Consider the following 16,658-nt stretch of genomic DNA (forward strand, 5'->3'; position numbering starts at 1 on the left):
CCAGCAAGCTAACAAACATGGCAGAGCCTGGTTCAACAGCATCCTTTTCCACTCAGGAGAGCACACAAGACTTTGTCTCCTGGACCCTTGAGATGCCAAGAGAAAGAGACTTGGGTGACCCAAGGCCCTAAAATCCTCTGTCTGATGTCTCTCTGCTCACTCAACCCAGTGCACCCCCACCCACCCAGGACTCCCAGAGGGGTGAAAAGCTAGCCAACCTCAAATGCAGAGAGAGTCTGACCCCTGGGTTTGACTGTGAACCCCACCTGCTTGGAGCCATGATGGCAGCGAGGACTGAGCGCTTCTTGTACCGTGGAGACTGCGGCAGTTCTGCGTGTGTATCTGACATCGAGACTCTGACTAACACAGCAAAAGGAGGTCTGATTGTCACACAGATGAGGCCCTTCAACCAGCAGAGCCACACAAACCAGGGGTCACAAAAACGTGACCCAGATGCTACCCCAGAGACCACGAAATGCAGTAAGAATCTGGAGAAAAAGTGACGAAAGAATAAACAGGAGGCTGAGCCCAACCCCACTGTTTTCCTCTTGGAGCTCTGAGCGTGACGCAGAGGCAAGGGGAGGGGGCCTGGCTGAGTGGAGAATCTCACTCCCACGAGAGACAGAGCCACGGAGATCTGCCTCCACGAGCTGAAAGAAGCCTCCACTTCTCTCCTTGATCAGCACATAGGTTTAGTTTCTTGTTTCTATTTCTGGCTGCTATAGTTTTGTCTTTTGCCTTTGATCTAAAATGTCCCCCCCAAAAGCCTCATGGGTCAGAAGGATTGTGGGGGTGCTGTACTCATCAGCGGATCCACCCACGAATAGCTGAGCTGCCGAATGTTCTGTGAGGAGCCAGAGCATGGTGGTCACCAGGGTAGGATCTGTTTCTCTCCCAGGCCTCTCCCCCTTCCTCTCTCTGCATCCTGGCTGCTGAGCCCTTTCACCACGACCTTTCTGCCTGGGTGTCAGCCAACCAGGGACTGAACCCATTGAAAATTTAGCCAAACAAACTTTTCTCCTGTAAGTTTCAAGGATCAAGTATTTTGTTCCAGTGACAATAGATTGGCTAATACACTGTGTCTATACCAAAAAATGAAAGAGACAGGACACTAAGTCCACACCTACCCAGCTGGCACTTGCCAACACAGTGCCATTGGTAACTTGCTACAGAACAAAATGTGACTGGAAATCAGTCGCCTGGTGTTCCAGGAGGAGCAGCCACTCAGCCGTGTGAACCTGCTTCCTCTCCTTCTGCTGGCCCATTGGCTTCAGACTCGCCCAGGTCCCTGAACCAGAGGCTTTCGGGGCTGATATTTCATGTGTTGCCCAGCATACCTGAGCAGGAGGAGAAATATAACTGGGTGAAACAGGCTGGGGTTTCTTTCCTTACTTTTAAACTTCAAGAATACCGTGTGCTGACACGCTGTGACATGGAGGGACCTTGCGAACATTATTCCAGGTGGAAACTGTGTAATTCTGTTTCTGAGAAATATCCAGAATGGGCAAATCTGGGGAGACACAAAGCAGCCGGGTGTTTTCCAGTGCTGGAGGCTGGGGTGAAGGGACTGTGCCGTTTCCTGGGTGCAGGGCTCCCCTGGGGCTGGCGAGCCTGCCCCTGGCTGCACAGCGAGGCCGACAGCACAGTGTGTGCAGGTACTAAACGCTCCTGAACTGCTCCTCTAAAACGGCTCAGAAAATGACTCTTATGCTATATGAACTGGACCTGTGTTTTAAAAAGTTTGGATGTAAAACTGGTTAAGATGTGCACTCGTGGCAACTTTCTGCAACAAATGTAATCATCATATGCTGCAAACGTGTTTTAATAAAATTTTTAAAAATAAAATAATTATCTTATTTTTAAAAATAAAATAATTATCTTCCTTGCCCCACGCGCTTCTGTCTCCTGCTCATCTTTCCTTCCTGAAGCAATGGTATTAATAACACGAGAAATGAGATGCAGCTCACTGCATCCCAGCCGGCAGAAGCACAAAACTCAGCATTAGGGCAATTGAGTGTCGAATTGATAGAAAATCAGAGAGGGGAATCACGCACTCTGCAGCCGCCTCCCAGGACAGCTGTGTTTCTGCATGGGGCAGATGGACTGTGGGCTCCTGGACAGAAGATTCACAGAGAGGAAGAAACATGTCAGGCCCCACACACATGGTCACGTTGTTGATAGATTTGTTCATTTTAAAAAATCTTCTTACCTCCTAGAACCAGTTCTGGTCGCAAACCAAGTTAAGATGTGAAGAAAAAGAACCTAGTGGGTCACAAGGGGGCTGAGGTGGCCTGCGATGGCGGTACTAGCCTGGACAGTGCTCTGTGAGCTGTCAGAGGGCAGACAGACAGCAGGCTGAAACTAGGAATGACAAGCCCTTGCCCGGGGTTCCCACCCTGCCTCCGCACTCAGCTCTCTGCCAAAGCTGGGAGGAAAAGGCCCCTGTGGAGACAGCTGCCATCACCTCACGGGGACGTGGGCTCCCCGGCCGGGATCCCCAGGCTGTCCTGGGCACTGATTTCCAGGGAGGTAGTGTCTTTGTCACTTTCTCTTTCCTGAGACACAAAACCCAAAACCAAGCTTATAGGAGGAGAGGTTGATTTGGGCTCTCTAGAGACCTCAGTCTGTAGCTGCCTGGCTCCAAGGCAGGACACGATGGTACAAGGGCCCAGGCGAGGGCAGCTGCTCACAGAATGGACCACAGTAAGCGGAGAGGGGGGTGGGGCTGGGGAGCCTCATCCTTCCAGGCCAGACTCCAGACCACCTCTAACCAGACCCCACTCCCCCAGGAAGTCAGCTGTGAACCCCATAACCCAATCCCCTCCCAAAACCCCACTCAGGAGCATATGAGGCTCTTGGGGGGTCATCCAGACCTAAACTGGAACCGCTAGGGGTGCAAAGTCACAGGTAGCAGCAGCCTCCCTACCCCAGCAAACACTCGGGGCTTTTGGAAAAGGCACACATCCTAGCCCAGTCTGGAGAAGCAGTGAGGGAACCCAGGCAGGTGACCGCCAGCCCCAAAGCAGAGCCCACCGGGCCTGCACAGCCAGCTCTTCCATAGCCGGACCTTCAGGGGAAAAGTTACTTACAATTTGTATTGCGAACATCACCTCAGGTGGGCGCCTGGCTGGGTGATGTAGTTTACATGTGGTGCTGAGCAGTGGACACATGGTAGTCCTGGGACCTAGGTGACGAGGGTACTTATGGGGAGGAAGTGGTCTGTCTGTCATGGTTGAACTGTAATCCCAGGCTGGCTGTGGGTGTAGGATTTCAGTGAAAATCAACAGAAGCATTTTGTAAGACTCAATCAACTGGCAATACGGAATTGGCAATAAAGTGGGTTTAGTAAAGTGCAGTTTCACCGGTGCTAGCAAAGAATATGCCACCTGCTTCTTAGCTTGGTAGGATCTACAATCCACTCCTGAACTCATTCTTTTTCTCTCTGTCCCACTGGTGGACCTCATTAGCACTCCCTTTCCTGCAGCTCCTGACCCTAGAAGACCCAAGTGAGCAATCTGTGCATTTTCCCACCTGCGGAAGGCAGGCAGGCAGGCAGGAAGGTGTGAGGGAGGGAGAGAAAGAAGAGTCCTGGCTCAGGTCTCCCTTGCTGAGAGCATTGGTCCTGCAGTAGCCAAACAGAGGAACTGCGCAGACCACAGGGCAACCTCTGTTTCCGCAGCTCCCAGACCTGAACGGAGGAGAGGGAGGAAGAGACCAGGAAGGGTGAGGTGCTGGGGATGGAGGGGGCTGCATGAGTGAGCCATTCTCAGCCCAGCCCTTCATTGCAGAGCCCTTGGTGGGGGCTGGTGTCACCTCTGCTGGCTGCTTCCTGACTTTGCCTTATTTTTCGAAATGAAACTCAGGACATGGACTTTGAAAAGGATTTTGTGGCAGCCCCAGAGAGCTGAGTTAGTCTGGGTCAGGGAGAATCATGGTTTAGCGATACAAGTGTTGGAATTTCTGAGACATTTGAGATTATGTGTCACAGAATAGCAAAGAAGAATAGTTGATTTGGAGTAAATAGATGCAATTAGAAATAACTTGACAGATGGGTGTGATGACACCTAAAATCCCAGTGTTCTGGGAGGCCGAGGCAAGAGGATTCAAATTCAAGCTCAGATGAGCAAATTAATGAATTAGCAAAACCCTGCCTCAGAATGTAGAGAGAGGGCAGGGGTTAGGGATGTAGCTTGGTGCAAAGACCCTGAGTTCAGTCCTCAGTACTACTGGGCACAGGGGAAGAGAGAAGGAGGGAGGGAGCGAGGAGGGCAGAGAGGGAAGAAAAGAGAGAGAGGCAATCTTGTACAAATTATTTCTATTTTTATTCAACTTAGTTTTCTTGCTTGCAAAAGGGAATAATAATCGATGCCATGACTTTCATACAATTGTCCTAAATAATGAAAAAAGTCTTGCAGAAGAAGAGGGGACAGAAACAACACCGTAAACGACCCCCGTTTCTTTTCTTTTTTTTTTTTTTTTAACTTTTTATGGGTACTAGGGATCGAACTCCTGACCGCCTGCTTGCAAGGCAGGTGCTTATGCGGCTGAGCTAAATCCCCAGCCCACCACCCCCATTTCTGAGCAGGAGCACAGCCTCGTTGGCGGTCCTTCTGTTCTTCCCCGTCTCTGTGATGACTTAGTCGGCTCTGCTGAGTGAGGAATAAAAAGGGGGCCTTTCCAAGGTCAACTGCAGGGGCCCCTGGGGAGCAGCCTGAGGCTCGGGGAGCTGCTGGGAGGAATGGCTGAGCCAGGGTTTTGCAGCTTGGTATCTTGGGGTGGGGACCAAGCTCAAAGGAGGCTCACTGGGTTTCAAGGGGAGTTTATGCAGAGTTGTAACTGCATTTGACACTGACCCGAAATGTGTGGAATTTCCCTCTGGTGACATCATATCAGCTCTCAAAACCCTCTCAGCTAGGAAACATTTTGTGTTTTTAGATGACAGATATTCGGCCTGTATCAGGATGACATGAATCTTGATTCATGCCTTTAACAGTAGATCTAAAACAACAAGGAATAATCGATCAAATAGAGACAGGGAGACCAAAAAGGAAACAGGGAAGTCCCGGAACTTCAGTGTCACTGCAGGAGCTATTTATACTGACATTGGTTAAGCTTAAGTAAAAGCTAAAATTTGGTTCCTCTGTCACAGTAGTCACATCTCGATGTCCAACGGTCCCACGTAGCATGCAGCCGTCACACTGGACAGCAAGATCTCAGCAACATTTCTGCCATCACTGCAGAACCCTGGTCAGTGGCCCTCCTGAACAGGTCCTCATGAATGGTAGCCCTGTGTTTGGAAGAGGACAGCCTTTCAAATGTCAGTATCTGAGCGAGCTCCTGTTGAATTCCTAGAGAGCAGGAAAAACCAGCTTCCTCCCCTTAAACAGATGAGATTCAAACGCCTGGGAGCCCCTCGGTCATGTGCACCTCACCCCTTCCCCCATGCAGCTGGCCTTCTTAGGTAAAATCTGGAGCTTTTAATTTGGCCCAGGTGGGGAAGGGGAGGAACTGTAGAGTAGGAAATCTCATTTAACCCTCAACCCAGAGCCAGAGGCCCAGCTGTGCTCCCTGAAGCTTGCAGGAGAGGTGTCAGCAATGGCTTGAGCCTTAATAAATTGCGATATAATTGTTCTTTGATATTCCCATGTGTGCCACTCCTTAGATCAACAGGCAGAGCGGATGAGGGATCCTCTGGTTGCTATCAAGGTCCCACCTACTGTGGTCTGAATGTGTCCCCTCCACAATCCAGGGCTTGAGTCTTAATGGCCAAGTGTAACATTGAGAGAGGAGTCTTTAAGAGGTGACTGGGCCGAGAGTGTTCCTCCCCTCATGCTTCGGTTGGCATGTGCCCAGCCTGCTCTTCCACCGTCTGCCAGGTGAGGACCCGTGTTTGCCCGAGGATGCGGTCACGTGCACCATTCTGGAATCAGAGGTCAGCCTTCCCCGGACAACTGAGCCTGCTAGTGCCCTGGCCTTGGGCCTCCCAACCTCCACACATGTGGACAAACAAACTTCTGATCATGCAGATCACTCAGTCCCAAGTGTTTGGTTACAGCAGCACAAAACAGACTGGAACAGCCTGTCCCAACCTTTATCACCCATTTCCTTTCTCTGAGACGAACCAACCATTCTCCCCTTTCTCAAAGTCTCCTTACTTAGCTACAATGGCAGAGCTGTACTCTCTGTTCTCTTTTTTACCCCTTTGATTTTACCTCTGAGTTTGTTCTTTTAAAGGGGCTCTTCATTAATCTCTCTTTTTTGACTCCTTAAACCCTGGTACATCCCAAGAAATACCAACTCCCTCCCCATTTTGAACTCTTCTTGGGCAACAGAATCCATGTTTGTGATTCTTTTCTACTTTTCGCCTATTAATACCTTGGGTTGTTTATATCTTCTACGGTTAAAGGCAACCCAGTTAGAAACATTACAGGCAGTCAGACAGGGGTGGACCCTCAAAGGAGCCAGTGCAGAAGACCAGATATCTTGCAAGCTTGGGGGAGACAGACACCTCTGCTGATAGCCAGACCTAAAGACAAAAGATCAAACAAATATGCCCAAGTATAAACATCAGGGATTGAGATTCAAAATAGGTGTCACCTTGATGTCTTGATTGCCTTGAGAAGAATCCCCTAATCCAGCCCCCTCCAGAGGTCCTGTTCTCACCATTACTTGGTGACTCACTTCTCTACTGGATCCCGATTTAATCAATCTTACCTGAACAATTATAATCCGATTGAGGACCATGATTCTGCCCCGCCCCACACCTACTTTGTAAGTTCCGATTTTTCCTCACTATAGACCTGCCTCACCGCATGGTTTTGCTCTATAAAAATCCCACAAAAAAGCAGGATCCTCAGGAACCCCCCCCCTCTCTCTCAGACAGAAGCTTTCTTTCTCTCAATAAATACATTCTGCTTTTTACCTCCATTGTTCCTAAACTTTGTTCTTTGATTTTAGAGAACACGAACTTGTACCGCACATCTAGCAAGTCGAGAGCTTCCTTCTCCTGTATCACTATGAGCACATCGATATTCACACAGATCCCTCAGGGCACCCACAGTGACCTCATCATAAACACTATGCCCCTTTTTTCCCACTTCAACCAAGGCTGGTCAGGGCCAGTTAGACTCACCTTTACTGATCTATTATTTCTTAATCTGTTTAGATGAAGTCTCACAGGGTTTGCCTAGGCTGGTCTTGAACTTGAGATCCTCTGGCCTCAGCCTCCCAAGTCACTAGAATTTATGGTGAGCACCGCCACGCCTACCTGGCTTACTGATCAGTGTTACCTAGGATTCTGTTTCAGTGGCTCTAGGCTTCCTTCAACAGCACGAGCTGAAGAACTTCATGAAATCAACCCAGAAAACTTGGCAGGTTTATAAGCTACCATGCACTGGGGGCCATATCACAGTACGCTTACATGAAAGTGTAAATTTACACATCTTTAGAAAGCGGTTAGACAGTACACACTGAGATGGCTCATTTTGGTGGTCAGTGTGCCTGGATGGGAGGATGACTTAAAAAATCAGTGAAGTCCATGGCTGAGGGTGCCAGGGAGCATTTCCAGGGAAGATGGGCATGACAGACAACATGGGCAAAGGAGAAAGCGGGGTCCCTTTCCCGCAGAAATCCCTGGGCCAGGGCTGCACCAGGGCTCCACACTGGACTACGTCCCTACCACTTCAGTATTTCTTGCTTTGAGGCTGAGGCTGAACTTGCAAACCTCGTTCCTCAGCCATCCGTTTAGGGTGGAGGTGGAGGTCTTGCTGCTCTTGTTTGTGGACAGATGACTGCATCTTCTGCCTTCACCGTGACCCTCTGTAGGTGCAGGCAGGGTTAGGTCTTTTGCCCTGGACGGGGCAGCATCGCTGGGCACATTCTCGGTCTCTCCTTAGTAATCTCCTGGCTCCCGGAACTAAGCAGCTTCTGGTTTTCCAGGCTCTGCAGCTTGCATACATGCTGGAGGAGACTGGGTAGCCTCACATCGTGTGAGATGGTTTAATAAACCCCTTCTGTTTCCCCGGAGAGCCCCGACCCACGCGTGTATTATCACTGGCGCGGAGGCCACTTCCAAATGCTGAGAAAAGTGTAGTGAGGATCAGTCTCAAAGCTGCAGGGCTGTGTGCCTGATGGGGCACACTCTAGTTCTTAGAAACCTACATAAGTATTCACAACAGGTAACAAGAGTCTCCAAAAATTTATGCTCAATTCTTCTTGAATAAATTTATTCTGTCATTCAGTGAGAATATAAAGATTTATGGTCTAAGTTAGCCAATGCAATTTTATTATCAAAAATTTAAAACATTGGAAACAATCTAAACATCTAGCCATAGACACTATTATACCATTTTAATACTATTAATATTTTACTTACATTTAAAATTATATTATATTTAGCCTGCCCATGGTGGTGCATGCCTGTAACCCTCGGGGTCTAGGCAGGAGGATCACTGTAAGTTCGAGGTCAGCCTGGGCTACACAGTGAGCCCAAGGCCAGCTTAAACTGCATAGTGAAATCCTGTCTCAAAAGAAAGACAAAAAACAATATTTTGAAATAATTTTAATACCGTGATATATTTGTATAATATATTTAATGAAAACCAGACTATCCAAGTATATTCAAATATCATTCAAATAAATGATTAAATATACAGTAGTACCTTAGTTTATGTACTTAATTCTTTCTAGATTCTACAAACCGAACTGGATGAGAACCAAATCAAGTTCAGTGGTTAGGCACAGTGTGGACCCTACGCAGAAATCTGACTCAATTCTTACCCAATTCAGTTTGCAACCAGAGCTGGGTAAAGAAATAAGTTTGTGAGCTAGGGACCAGTGTGTATGCGCATCAAAAAATAAGAGTTAAAGAAAATACACCAGACAATAGAGTTAGGGAAGCTTTCCCTACTCCTTGTAGTCTTTATTGGTAAAACGAATCACATAGAAGAGGTAAGAGGCTGTCTCTAGCTTACTAATCACCTGGTGACAACAGTGTCTATCACTTTCCTATTTCTCCAATTACATTTGTATAACATGGAAAGCAAAGACCCTGTCATTTTTTTGTTTCTAAAGTATCAGAGGCTTTGCCCACGGAGACAATGAGCTAGCAAGTCTGAAAAGAAGCAAGTAGTTGAGTGTCCTTTACCCAAAATGCTTGGGACCAGAACCGCTTCACAGCTAAGATGTTTTGGCTTTTAATAATCAGATTTCTTGAGTATGAGACTCAACTGTCTTGTTTAATGTGTATGAAATTATAGCCTGAAAGCAATTTTATATAATATTTTAATAATGTCGAGCATGAAATAAAGCCACCTGATACGGAATTCTCCACTGGCAGAATCATATCACCACTCATAAATATTTGGGCTTTGGAGCATTTTAGATTTTGAATTTCCAGATTAGGGAAGCTCAGCTTCTAACCACATCCCTTCAAGTGCAATGATCATTCCCATTATGAGTGTGCCCTAAAATCATAAGCAGACCCCTGGGAGAGGCCAGAATTAATAAAGACACCAGAATTCCCAGGGTAGCAAAACGCCAAGGCCAGGCAGCTCTGAGTTCCAATCCCACATCACCACAGAGGGAGAGGCTGGGAGAAAGTCACCTCCTTCTCTGACCCGGCTGGAGCACCAGCATCCCCACCGCTCCTCAGGGTGCTGTGAGAACTAAAATTGCGGGTCATTTCCTGTTTCGCTCCTGAAGCATGGCTCATTTTGCTAAGGAAAGGACTCTGAATGATTAAAATTGTCATCAGTTTCCACCTTTTCCTAAGTACTTTCTTCAAAAGAACTCAGAAGATTTAAAATTAAATTTTAAATGGTATCTGTGTGGACAGAATCCGCCTACATCTGGGAAATCTGAAGGTTGAGTTTTGTTCTTGTTGCCAGCAATTAGATTTTTTCATTTCCCTGACAACCTCCCGCTGTTGCATCAAATCTGTTTGGAAAGGACAAGGGCCTCTGGGGCCCCGGCTAACAGGAGTGGGGCTCCCTGGCAGAGGTGAGTAATGTCTCCGCTCACTTATTTTCCAAAGCCTTGGTGGGTGAAAGGGAGGAAGGAACAGTGGGAAGAACTTCTGTAGAGTCCCCGTTTGGTGACTCTTAGTTTTGGAAGGCGAGATTACCCTTCACAAACACTTCTCCTAGAAGAGCAGTCAGGCTGGAAGAGCCGCGGCTTCTTCTGTCCATCCCTCTCACAGTTCAGGGCCTCTGTGACACACAGGGTCGATATGGTCTGGACCCGGGAGGTCGCCAAAGGTCCTTCAGGGCAAGGCTTGGTCTCCAGCAGGGGGCTGCTGTGAGGGGTGCAGTCTTTAAGGGGCGGGGCCTGGAGGAAGTCAGGTACCTGGGGGACCTGGCCTCGATGGACATGGGACCTTGGTCTCTTCATCCTTCTCTCTCATTTTCCCATCAGCCATAAGGAGAACGGTTTTGCTCAAAGCAACAGAGCCGTCGTAGACTGAAATCTACAAACATATGGCCAAATAAGTCTTTGCTCTTAAGAGCAGATCACTTCAGGTGTTTGTCACAGTATTACAAGGCTGACCAATGGTCACATTACTGTCCTACCGCCCCTCTCCCCAGCACTCTCCCTTGCGAAGTGGTTGAGAAAGGATTCTCAAAGCTTTGCTGAGTTGTCTGTGTGTTTTCCACATGGGTAAGACACTGCTCTACGATTTCATTTTGATCCTGGGAACTTGGACTTCCACATCGCCAGCTGGGCTGTAAGAGAGCAAGCCAGAGCCCACGGGGTCTCAGGGATGTCGCTCACACAGCTGTGCAAGTCGCACTCAGCACTCAGAACAGTGAAGAACGGGGAATCATTTTACTCTCACTGGTGGCCCCCCCTGCAGGAGGACCAAGCACCTCTCAGCCAGCAGGAAGAGCTCTGAGAGCAGCACAGCCTTTACTCGGGGTGGTGAGGGTGCCAGAAAAGGCATGAGGAGACTTCACGGCTCTGTGCAGCTGTCCCTAGGCACTATTAGTGCTGCTGAATCCTGGGCACCACACCGCATAGAATAGTCTCGCTCCCTGCCACACCCTGGGAAATGCCACCCCAGTCAGTTGCGTCATCCAAGACCAGAGGCCTTGGGACTAATGCCTGGTAATGAGGGCTTGACCCAGGTGAGGTGCCGTCGCCATGCTGGGCAGAGGGAAATGGTGATGACAACTGTGTGTATCAGCCAGATATTTCCTTCTTCTGAAAACAATGCCTAGCATTTCCACACAGTAGAAGCGGTGACGGGAACCATGCCGCCTGCTCACTTCTGCCTGCACAGGGAGCTGGGAAACTGTCCTCTTGCTGTGTTTCTCCCCAGAGACACCCCGGAGTGCCCTGCTGCCCTGCTGCCCCAAGCTGGGTGGGCACCAGAAAGAAAGCCAGACACCGCCATCGCCACCCTTTGAGGGTTGCGTCCTCTCTTTCTTCATTTCCTGCTTCCTCTCTGTGCTCTGTGTCCTGTGTTCACGTTATTTCCCTGATTTGAATTAACTGAATATCTTTGATAATTCAATTGTATCACTGCCTTTTTACTTAGATACTTCTTTATTTTTTGTTCCACCTTGAATTAGTATTACATACTTTAAAATCTAACAATAAACTGAAACTCATTTACCTCGTGTGTGTGTGTGTGTGTGTGTGTGTGTGTGTGTGTGAGCCTCAAACTGAGCTACATCCTCATGACTTTTTAGATTTTTTTAAATTTCAAGATAGAGTCTCAGTAAGTTATCTAGGCTGGACTTGAACTTGCAATCCTCCTGCCTCAGCCTCCCACAGTGCTGGTATTGCAGGTATGGGCCACCACACCTGCTTTCTTCCTGTCTTGTACTCCTATTCTCAAACACTTTAGTTTTACAGATGTTATGGACCTCATAATTTAAACAGTCTGTTGTCTCTTGGGAAATTAAGTCAAAAGGTATTTGGAAATATTCATCCACATACCTACCCCTTACAGCCTCTGCATTCACGCTCAGGTTTGAGTTTCTGTCCCAACCCTGAATCATCACTCATTCTCATCACTGTTGGTCTGCACATAATATATTTCTCCTCTCCTCTGGCAGATTTCAAGATTACTATGATGCTAGCAATGTTAGCACGATAATCCTGGATATAGTCTTCCTTCTGTTTATCCTGTTTGAAGCTAGTTGAGCCTCTTTGATCTCCAGGTTGATATTTTCCATCAAATGTGATTTTTTTCTATCAAATTTGAAAATTTTCTAGCTGTTCTGTCCTTGAATATATTTTTCTTCTCTCCCCTACTTGTGCCTGCAATTGCATATATGTGAGGCCATTTAATGTTCTCCCGTGGGCCACTGACACTGGTTCTCTCCACAGCACTGGGGTGGGAGCCAGCTCCTCACACAGGCTAGGCGAGTGCTCTACCACCAGCTGATCGCGTTCCCATGGAACCCTCCTGCAGGTGCTTGTGATTTCTTGCCTCCTCATACATGAGTGATTTCTTCTACTGTTAGCTCAACATTGTAGATGTTACATATTGTAGGTGTCTTCTTCCGAGAGTGTTTGTGCTAAAATATCTTGAAGTAGCCATTTAGCTTAATCCTGCTTTGTGTATTTTGCCCCAATTTATAGTTTTCTGCAGGAAGATAAAATCCATGCCAGCAACTTCATTGCAGCTAGAACTGACCGTCCGATGGATTGCATTCTGCACTTCTGACTTTATATATTTCAGCACATGTAGGATGGAATCTAATCCAGTGCTTGAAAGGGAACAATTCCTGTAGGGTTACTGATACATCACCCTCCCTTGAAGTTTTACAATCAGGATAGGAAAAAGTGCTTTTGAGAGTCGGCACAAATGCCAGTGAGGTTGAGTTCTCACTCTAAAGTGAAGCGTAGATCCGTGGTGCTTTGCCTCTGCATTAATTCAGGACAGATTTGCATTCCCATTTTCAGTGGTTATTCAGAGGCTTTGAACATCAGTTCCACAAAAAAAAAAATAATAATAATAATAAATGGTTCCCAGCATACGAGTGGAGAGGAAAGTCTACTAGGACAGGTATGTATCCAGGTGAGTGTTTTCTCTTGTGTTTTGCGATACTTATTGGAGGCAGTTTTGGGGGCCCATTGGATAAAGCTCCACTGGATAAAACAAAGGTGAAGAAATCAGGTAATGTGTCTGCACTCTAATCTGTGCCTTGAGCAGAATCAGCAGGGTCTTTCCTGCAACTGCGGGGCCCTGAAATCCATCATCTCTGAAGGCTGGCCATGCAGTCCTGTGCCCACACACCCTGGCTGCATCTTTCTTGGATGCTGAGACTCTGGCATTTGACAATCTCTCCGCACAGTGAAGCCGGGACAGACAGCCTCCAGTTCAGGTTCCAGCTGCCTCCTGCAAGGTGTGTGACCTCGGTCACATTAGCATCTGGGAGTGTCCGGTCCTGCCCTGTAAGCTGGCAGAAAGCACTGCTCTGTGACATGTCTGCATCTGCCCTGCTGAGCCACTGATATGAGCGAACTGTGCCAGGCCCAGGAGATGGGATGCTAAAAGCCACCTTCAGAAGAGGGAGACAGGAGCTGAGCTCTTGCACTTGCATGGCTATCGTGCTGCCTGTGACCCGCAGTGTCCTATGGGAGCATTGTCCCTGAACAGCTCCACACACCAGGCCCCTTGATGCAGTAGTGTCTTCCAGTCTCTGGGCTCTGATGGGAATGTTCTTCACCCCAACTCTCCTTCCCAGTGTGGCTCCCACTGGTAACTCTGCTCAGCCTCCATTTAAGTATGTCTGTTCCGAGGACGGTCCCTGGCCTGCTCACCTTCAGCTCCCTCTGCAGGGTGCCTTGAGGACCAGCTGTGTGTCCTTCTAAGGGAAGCACTTGCCAAATATCTGTGTTCTGTGCCAGATCATAAACCCCCAAGGCAAGGCTTGTGCGGGGCTCTCAAGGACTCAACCCTGCTACACAGTACATGGTCAGTAACCGCTGTTGACCTGAGTTTCTAGCTGTCACAATGAAGTGCATGTCCCTGCGTGTTTGGATAGTGCTGGGGTTTCAGGCCCCAGGACCGGGCAGTAGGAGGACCATGGTTAAAATGGGGCCCAGCAGAAAGGTATTTTTCACAATGTGCCTTTATCCATTCTTAAGTTTTTGTCAGTACATGCTTAGTAATGCATAGATTTCATTCAGTGTGTGGGGCTGGTACATGCACAGAACCCATCTTAATTCTCTTTTCATTCCCTTCTCCTTCCCTCCCTCCCTTTCCCCTCCATCTAATTCCCATTTCTCTTTATACCAAAAGCCCCACACACAGAGGGAGTCAAACAGCTGCCTAGACTGACAGATTGAGTTGAACAGCCAGCTACTTTGCCTGCAAAACTCCTTATGTAACTGTGCAAATCAGCTGTCCCTTTGCTGGGGACACAACACTCACAATTTAGAGGAGGAGAGGTTTAATTTGGATCACAGTTCAGGGACAACAGTCCATGGTCGGCCGCCTCCAAAGCAAGAACATCATGGTGGAAATGTGTCCTGGTGGCCAGGGAGCGGGGAGACAGAGGAGGAGCCCAGGACAAACACTCACACTCCCAGGCCATGCCTCCAGTGAGCATTCCACCAGACACCAACTTCCAACAGCACACTCACCTGTGGATCAATGCAAGACCAACCCAAGTGCTCCCCAAAGCCTCACCCTGAACACAGGAGTCTTTGGAGGAGCATTGGGATGTCAGCCTGGACAGTAACCTTTGCTAAACAGGTCACAGAACAGAAAACCGAGTGCTAGGGGCCAGGGATTTAGCTCAGCAGCATAAGCGCCTGCCTGGCAAGCGTGAGGCTGTGAGTTCCATCCCTGGTATCAAAAAAGAAAATCCAACGCCACGGAGTAACTGCTGCCCACATGTGGTTGGTGTGAAAGGGTGGAAATCAAGAATGTGAATCCCAGCCATCGTCCACACTGGCCAGGACACCAGGGCCATCATGTCATATGCCCATTGTTTCCCCTCTTTCCTTTGTTGCTAAAAGTCAAGAGCCAGACATGGGGTTTATGGCAGGGCAGTTGTCTCCTGTTTACACCAAGAAGATAGACCTCTGTAGTTTTTTTTCAGGAAGCGTGAGAATTAAATGCAAGAATAAATGCCTTGGTTCTAAGGAAGATTCTCAGTACTAAGAGAGGAGGAGGTGTGACCTCGGGCTTCAGAGCTCATTGAAATGGCTCAGAAAATTTGAAAGGACAGACACTTTTTCAGTTCAATAGCATAGATTTGATATTATCTGAAGATGCACGTGTGTCTCTTTTGGGAATGTACGTGTGTGTGTGTGTGTGTGTGTGTGTGTGTGTGTGTGTGTGCGCGCACACTAAAGAGAAGAATGAGGTTGGCATGTAAAACATGAGATTCATCAGTGAGTCTAGGCCAAGGGTGTACTTGGTACTTCTTTAAGTATCCTTGTACATTTTGGATAGATCCTACAATTAAAAACCTCATCATGATTAGTAAAGGCAGAGTTTGTAATTTTCACACGCCCTACTTACTCCTTCCCAGGGGCTTATAGAAGCCTCGTCTATGGGTTTGCAGCTCCTCCCCTGCTGGAACACCCCAGACCCCGGACCTGGGCCACCACCCTCCCAGACATCTGGGGGGACCCTGGAGCCATCTTCCCAGGACAGGTTCTACAGCTCTTTCTCCGGCAGGGCTTTCCAGGCACTGAAGTCCAAGATGGGATCTTCCCAGGAGGCAGAAGTTAGCACCCACAAACCACCACCCCACATCCCCAGGTCCCACTGATTAGCAGTTGGCAAGATTGCTGAAGCCAGAGGGGTAAATGTTCCAAGCCTCCCTCTCCTCTCTCTCCCCCTCTCCCTTCCCCTCTCTCCCTCCCTCTCCTCCCCCTCCTCCCCCTTTCCCTCTCCCTCTCCCTCTCTTTCTCATTTCTGAGGCTGGCTCAGGGCTCTCCTCTCATTCCCCCTTGCTTTCTGCATTCCCTGGCCTCCCCAAGACTCAGGAAGCTAGGCCTGCTGTGACAGCATTGCCACAGGGCAGAACTTCAACACTCAGGACACCATCCCTCAAGGCAGAGCTGGTTTTCCTGTACTGCCCACCAGTGCAGCCTCAGGCAGGGAGATGGCCCAGGGAGCTTGGCAGGACACACCGAGGGCCCCTCACCCCCACCCTAGGCAGGGAGTCCTGGAAGGCCACATGAGCCACCCAGAGCCACCCCACTGCTGAGGATCGGTAGTGACAGGGAGGGACTTTTCCTGGCGGGTTGTCTGCTCATGGCTCACGTCATGCTGGGCTGTGTGTCTCCATGTTCAGGCTGGGCTGGCAGCAGGTGTTGGGGTGAATCACCCATGGACTGGCTGAAGAAGAGAACTGGGCCAGGACGCCTTTGACAGGGCAGTAAGAGAAGGCCAGGCGGACTGTGGAGATGCAGTGGGACACATCTGCGATCCCACACTCGGGAGCCACGGGAGGATCCAGCCTAGGCAACAGCTATGGCAGTGTCTAGAGGTCGCCCCAGGCAGCTTGTATCCAGTAGAAGGGACACAGTGAGGATTTTCTCTGTCTCTGTCTCTGTCTCTGTCTCTGTCTCTGTCTCTGTCGCTGTCTCTGTCTCTGTCTCTCTGTCTCTGTGTCTCTGTCTCTCTCTCTCTCTCTCTCTCTGTGTCTCTCTTTCTCTCTCTCTCTCTCTCTCTCTCTCTCTCTCTC

This window comes from Cavia porcellus, unplaced genomic scaffold (assembly GCF_034190915.1).
Source record: "Cavia porcellus strain 051 isolate PalLab524CR breed Dunkin Hartley unplaced genomic scaffold, mCavPor4.1 scaffold_26, whole genome shotgun sequence".
NCBI classification, from domain to species: domain Eukaryota; kingdom Metazoa; phylum Chordata; class Mammalia; order Rodentia; family Caviidae; genus Cavia; species Cavia porcellus.